The sequence below is a fragment of the Montipora capricornis genome, chromosome 4, assembly GCF_036669925.1.
Source record: "Montipora capricornis isolate CH-2021 chromosome 4, ASM3666992v2, whole genome shotgun sequence".
NCBI classification, from domain to species: Eukaryota; Metazoa; Cnidaria; class Anthozoa; order Scleractinia; family Acroporidae; genus Montipora; species Montipora capricornis.
In genome coordinates this window covers 44,013,850-44,021,349 of record NC_090886.1, presented here as the reverse complement: position 1 = coordinate 44,021,349, position 7,500 = coordinate 44,013,850, and the positions used below count along the sequence as shown (strand labels likewise).

At 37.0% G+C, this 7,500-nt stretch overlaps 1 pseudogene; it reads right to left on the bottom strand.

Annotated features, from left to right (window-relative positions):
• LOC138047033 (NLR family CARD domain-containing protein 3-like) overlaps positions 1–7,500 on the bottom strand; it is a 276,247-nt pseudogene that overhangs the window by 258,717 nt on the left and 10,030 nt on the right.

The following is a 7,500-nucleotide window of genomic DNA, read 5'->3' as shown; positions in this document are numbered from 1 at the left end:
TCTGCAAAATTACAGGAAAACTCCATGTGGTGTTTCTGCTCAAATTCAAACCGATACGTGCGTGCTAGAGTTCATGCTAACGGGTTAACAATTCGTTGTAAAGATTTCGCAGTAACTAATAGTAGCGGTGAAACGGCCCGTGGCGGTTGCATTAAACGCGTTGTCAATGTTTGACAACGCATTGACAATGTTTTGAAATGATTTTGAAATGGATTTGCAACGCATTTCGGTTCCGTTGAAAAACATTGCCAACGTTTTAAAACGCAATGGAAATGCTCTTCAACGCATTTTCAATGCTTTGAAAATGCATTACAACGTTAAAACGCTTCAACGCTATTTTCGTTAAGCCTGCTTTTCCCAAATAGGGTCACATTTACATTTTTCTTTGGAAAATAGCTCAAGACATAATTGAATACTGTAACTAGTATCAATCAACGTCATAAATTCTTGACAAATTATTATGTCGTAATCACTGAGGTGTTCCTATCTAGCATTGTCACTGGCAGCTTTGAACCGCTCTTGCTGAAGCAATACTGTTGCGGTAATTTTGTGATTCACCGGATTCATGTGACGTACCAGGGCCGATAGCTGGCAATTTTTGCATCCAGTCATGAAAGACGTCTTCTTTTCAGTTTTTACGCAGGCTAACTGAGTACATAGTATAGGAATAAGGCATTGCACAGACAGTTCATCAAGGAGACGCAAAAAGATGAGAGATCCAGAGTCACGGGATTCAGATCAGATGAGATAAGTTATTTAACTCAATTCAAAACAACAAACAAGTACAGAATAAGACAGTTGAGATTCACAAAGAAAAGTCATGAACAAAGGAAATTAAGTACAAATATCTTGATAACGAGTGAGTTATGATCATCCAAGCAGAAATGGCAAATCTAGTGGATGACCCCAACAAATAAGAAAAACAGAGAAAAAAATACATACAAGGTGAACACAGAGAAAAGTTCGTTCCTTAAGATAAAAAAAGATCTCTTCATACGCTAGGCTAGTAATCAAGGAGTGTAAGAATTAAGCATAGAGTTCTTGAGGGTGTTACGAAATAGCGAAAGAGAATTTGACTTACTGACAGACGAGGGCAAAGAATAGCAACGACGAGAGCCAGTGAATTTTATGGAACGTCATCCATATTGGGTAGTGTTGACAGAAGTGACATAAAAATGGCCATTACAAGACTTGCGAGTGGAGTGGGAGTGAAAAGAAGAGGCGAAAGTAATAGTCTGTGAGACCAATGATAAACAAAAGAGGGTACCTGTAATGTGATGATATCATTAATGTCAAGTAAGTTGAGATATTTAAAGAGGGCTGCAGAATGGGATCTTGGTTCGGAGAAGGTTATAATTCTTATTGCTTACTTTTGGATAACAAGTAATGGTGTTAAAAACGAGGGAAATGTCAAGCCTAAATTGGAACATCACAGATAAGAAAAGGATAAACAAGAGAGTAGTAGAGCATAATAAGAATATCTTGATTGACAAAATGTCTTACTTTTGACAAGATACCCACGGTCTTGGATAGTTTGAGACAAAGTTCATTTATGTGCTTTTTCCATGTTAGATTCTCATCAAAAATTACACACAAGTACTTAGCTGAGTCAACTTGTTTAATACATTCATCATCAATTTTAACGCAAAATGACAGGTCAGACTTAAGTTTGTTTGAGTGAAAGAGGAAAAGATTAGTTTTTGAGATACTGCACACTTAGCGATTGCACTTCAGCCAGTCAGCAACAGATTTGAGTTATTGATTTAGAGTTACTTCAACTTGGTTAAGGTTTCTACTGAAGATTAGCATCATCAGCAAATAAGTCAAATGTTAGTAGGCTTGAGGGGTTTGGGAGGTCGTTTACATATAGTAAGAATAAAAGGGGTCCAAGAATGGATCCTTGGGGAACACCACAAGTAACTGGCTGAGAAATTGAGTTATGACCATTAACAAATACATAATGCAGTCTGTGGGATAGATAAGATTCAAACGATTCAAGTGCATTACCTATTATTCTATAATGGTTGAGCTTAGTTAATAGGATTCTGAGATTATACGTCTTAAAGGTTTTTTTCAAATCAATGAATTTACCACAAACAATTTGGTTATTACCAATGGATTGGCAGATTGATTCAGTGATCTAAATAAGTGCATGCATAGTAGAACAATTTACCCTGAAACCAAACTGATGTGGATAGGGAATCTTAAAATTTTCCAAGTATTTGTAGAGATGATGATACATAGCTTTGTCAAAATTTTACTAAAAAATTTGAGAGGATAGAGATGGGTCTGTAATTATCTTTATGGCACTCATACTACCAATAAAACTCCATTGGAAAAGAAGAGGTACTCTACCTTCCAGAAAGAAAGAACGAGGAAGAAGAAATTAAAGAAACAGAGAAACTAAAGGACATGTCAAGATCTGGCACAACAAACAAACCAGGTCAAGAATAGGATTGACAATGACAACGTGTCACCTAATCCTGTGCGCCGGTGGTGCACTGGAAGGGTCAGGAAATCCTGAGCCACCAAAGATTTTTTATCCGGGAAAAATTGGCTGAAAGGCCACCGGCTTGCCGTGCAATAGCCGACTTTTTTTCACGACTAACTGCCCTGAGGCTTGGGGCCGACTATCCAAAAGCTTGCAACGAGCTTATCCTCTTTTTCAGATGTCGAAAAATCTCTTCGATCTCCGCCATGTTGGAAAATACAGTTGCTCACGAGACTCTTTTGACACTTCCTAATTGGTTGCAGTGCACGTGAAGTCGGACAAAAAATCTTGGTCCACCGTACACTAGCTGACAAGGCCCGACAAGACATTTTCCCCGGGGGAGGGAGGGGGGAAGGATGGGGGTGCTTGTTGTACCTTTTAGGGGATAAAAAAAGCGGTTTTGGTACCTCTGAGGGTGTTCAGCCTCAAAAGATCCACAGCGAGAGTTTTAGTGGCACCTTTTAGGGTGATGAGCCGAAAATTATCACAGCAGACATTTGCCAATAAACTAATTTTTAATTTTGTCTAGTTAAAACCTATAATTTGCTAACTCATATGGCTGAAAAAAATTTCATGCCACGCCCACAAGACAGGATCTTGATACCTCTTAGGGGTTCTTTTCAAAATTTCCGACAAGCACCTCCTGTCAGTAATGTGTTAAAATAAAATAATCATAAGTACAATTCAGTTTGCTAGTTGGTGAGACAAATCACAAGAAAGGGCACTTTATGAAAATTAATTTAATTATCGCAAAATGCAAAACAACAACAACAGGAAAAAAACACATCAATGGCATACTTTGAAAAAATTATTTCCCATTATCAGGCAGCATTTCCATTTGAGTTTGAATTTGTCTTTTGTATCTCCCTCTCCTCTCTTCCATGAGGTGAGGAAAAAGATTAAAAAGGCTCAAAACAAAACCATTATTAGGGCAGACTCTACGACCCTGTATCACCATGCACCTATGTTGTGGTACTACGTGAAAAAAAAACACTTGTCATTCAACAAAATGTGATAGATATTGTGATGTAATTGTTTACCATAATTATAGCAACAAGAGATCTACCCAATATTTTGTCTTGACATCCTTATACAATGTCATGTACATGTGCCTGAAAACTAATTCGTGGTGACCCCTGTTAATTTTATTATGGGGGGTGGAAGCGGAATCATTTGTTTGACCTTCAATATTGGTGATTCCTGTCATTTTTTAGCCCAATGGATTCATGCTTCATTAACAATTTGTTATTTGTGATTCTTTTAACCATCTCTCGTAATTCATGATTCCCAAGCCTTGAACACAAACGTTCGTCATTCTTTCTAATTTAACCACCCATAACCACTGTGATTCATGATTCAGGATTCTGCTTCTACCCCCGATTACTATTGCCGTAAAGTAACACTTTGCAAAGTTAAAAATTTCTCAGGAGTGTATTTAGAACTACCTTTATGATTGGAAAATTTAAGGTGGCTCTAAATCCGCCTCCAATAATTTTTTTAACCCAGAGAATTTTATCCTAGCCAGCTAGTTGATCACTTCCCAGCAATACAAAATGGGCATCATCTGGTTTGTTTCTCCTTTAAAAATTCCACATGCATAAACTATGCATAAAATCTCCATCCTCTAATCTCATTGATCCTATTATGATTTTCTGAAGAAAACCAGAAACGATTTTCATGAAGCCAAACATTTCAATCAATGTTCTTTCCATCTTATTCAATTATTCATCTTAATTTTGGTTTTTGAATTCTGAATTTTACTACTCAATCCACCCTATTATTTAAGTGATCACATAACTGCAGCCACGTACAGTGTAACATGTAGCCAAGTAAATACACAAGTGAGACTTCTACTGTAGTTCTTCAGCTGTTACTACATGTATCAATCAAAATTTATTATAATTATACTTTATTCCAAAATGGCCACCATTTTAGTATTTTTGGTTTGATTGCAAATTGGCCCTTTTGGCCTCATTCAAGGTTAAATTAGGTTATTCTTTTGAATTGTACGATTGAAAGCGAGGCCAAAAGGTCCAAAATTCAAGGAAACAAAGTAATACTAAAATGGCCGAAATTTTGGAACAAGGTGTATGATGGTTGTTTCATTAAAATTAATAAACACACCTTTCACTTCTCTGACTTCTGACTTCACCATTTCTGGATTAAAATAAGAAACAAGATAATAATTACCGCATTGTGCTTTATTGGTTTGTTTAACCTAAAAGTCTCTCTCTAACACAACACAACAATGGACAGTGAATGGGGCCCTTTTCAGCAGTTGTGAAATTGGGTGACCTGAGTTGAGTGGTAAATGGGTTAACAACATGAACATCCACTCATGAATGTCGCCTTTAACTCTTTCCTCCCCAGTGACACTGATAGATTTTACTCTAACACCAAACAACTTTACTTATCAATTGAGGCCATTCAAGGGTTAAGAGGGTTCAAAGTAGGTTTTGAATAATCATTAGTGTCAGCTTTTTTCTTCCTTTCTGGACAGTTGTTTTTTCTATTCTGTACAGTCATTTAATTGTTTCAGTGCCACACACCTTCCATATTTTCAAGCTTCTCTTTGGTGCTTCCTTCGTCAGACTTCCAATTCTTTAACATATCTTTGTACAAAATTAAAACTCGTTACTTTTTCAGACGAACAGGCCAATATCACTGACTGTGTGTATGTTCATGTTCTTATGCAATTAATAATTAAAAAATACTAAATTTGGCTTTACGTGAGCCACGTTAACCTGCATAACCTAAACTTATGATGCAACTGCAAGTGGAAGCATTGTTTACTACAGCACATCTATGTCCAGGATCACAGCATGACGAGGCAGTCCAGCTCTTTATGGAATAGAATACAAAGTTTCTATGAAATCTACCTCAATAAATGTATATACCAACATGTATTTACAATCATGCGTCCAGGCTTTAGTATTTGGGTGTTTAGGGTTACCATTTACTTCTTTATGTATAAGAATTTACTGGAAACCACTGGAAACTCGGAAAAAATCCGAGCCCCAGATGGGATTTGAACCCACGACCTTCCGTGATCTAGTCGGATGCTCTAACCACTGAGCTACTGGAGACTCTATGGTGAGCAAGGTCGAAATGAGGGTCTTTGACTCGAGCTGCATCACGCAGCTACAGAGTCAAGTAACAGCAGCATAGCTCATAACTGCATCACGCATCACGAGTTTCCAGTGGTTTCCACTGTCACCATTTCATTTACTGTGTATGTCATTCTCACATTTGCTCACTTGGGTGGTTGGTTGGCCGCATCGTAGATATGCTTTAATGTGACTGCGTGATGCAGTTATGAGCTATGCTGCCCTTATTTGACTCTGTAGCTACGTGATGCAGCTAGAGTCAAAGACCCACATTTCGACCTTGCTCACCATAGAGTCTCCAGCAGCTCAGTGGTTAGAGCATTGGACTATATCACGGAGGGTCGTGGGTTCAAATCCCATCTGGGGCTCGGATTTTTTCTGAGTTTCCAGTCGTTTCCATTGTCACCATTTCATTTACCGTGTATATCATTCTCACATTTACTCAAGTATTTATTTATTCATTTATTTATACTATTCTCCATGTGATAAGAAAAACCAGTATTTAGTTGGATTTCTGGTAATGTTTTTCCACACACATCTCTCCTTTCCTTCTACTTTTGCCATAAATCACAATGTATGTATGGTATTTATTGTATTAAATAATCAGTTAACACACCTTCCACCTGTCCAACCTTGTCCTTGGTGCTGCCTTCATCTGACGTCCACTGCTTTAGCATTTCTGGGTTTAAAAAAAAAACAATGCAATGAGACAATAATAATTTATGTTTCCCATGATTTGCTGCATCTTAACCAATTGACCCCTGCGACTGTTTTACCCTGTTTAAACGTCAGACGCTTTAAAATTAACAAATTAACACACCTTTCACTTCTTTGACTTCTGACTTCACCATTTCTGGAATAAAATAAGAAACAAGATAATAATTACCGCATTGTGTGTTCTGAATGTGGCTTTATGAACCATGGAAACCTCTGCATAACATAAACTTCTGATGAGACTGTTACTGGAAGCAATGTTTACTACAGTTTATCTACACATTTATGTGGATGCACTTTATGGAAGTTGGAACGACAACTAGATCCAACAATCATGTGTAATTTACATGTATAATTTACAATAACTTAGGGTTTGGAGTTGGAGTGTTGAGCGTAAACGTAATACCATTAATTTTGTCTATGCAATAACATACAGGTTTGGAAGGGACAATCTGTGATGTTTCTTCCCAGCTTTGCAGAACATATATGATAATAACTTGGAGAAGGATTAGCAACTAGAACAAAGTTAGTGTCTGCATTTCATTAATGTGCAAATCCTTAACACATGTATCATTTTAGTGATGATCACACCGACCTACAAATGGACCTTTTTGGATGGTACGTTTTGTTTTCCCATTCCAGACCACATGATGATCTCAAAGAAATTTTCCTTTTGTTTTTTCATAAGTTATGCATACATGTATGTTGTGGTTAGAAATCTTGTCAGGTACTTTTTCTTTCACTAGGTTGTTCTATTTTTAAGCTGGGGTCAATTCAATAAAAAAGTTGTGGTAGTTTTCAATCTTGTAAATTACGCATGTATATAGTCCAACTTGTGAATTGATGAATTCAATGAATAGTTTTTCTACTCTGGAATTTACACATCTAGCAACTGGAAGTAATTTGCTCTATTACTATTTTGCTCCCCTCCTGTTTGCTTTCCCAAAAAATTTAGGGAACTGTTCTCTTACATATTTTTCAAAGCATGGTCCCTCTAGTTTACTGTATGAGTCACATCCGATCACACCTTTGTTGAGATTTATACTAACAAACAGCTTGACAACTTCCCTTTTAAGGCCTTGGACAGCTTGTTTCTAATTATTATCCTACAGATTGTTGCTAATGAAATTCCTAATTCCTCAGCAACATCTTAAGCTTTGTCATTATCATCTTGCACAATAAATAAAA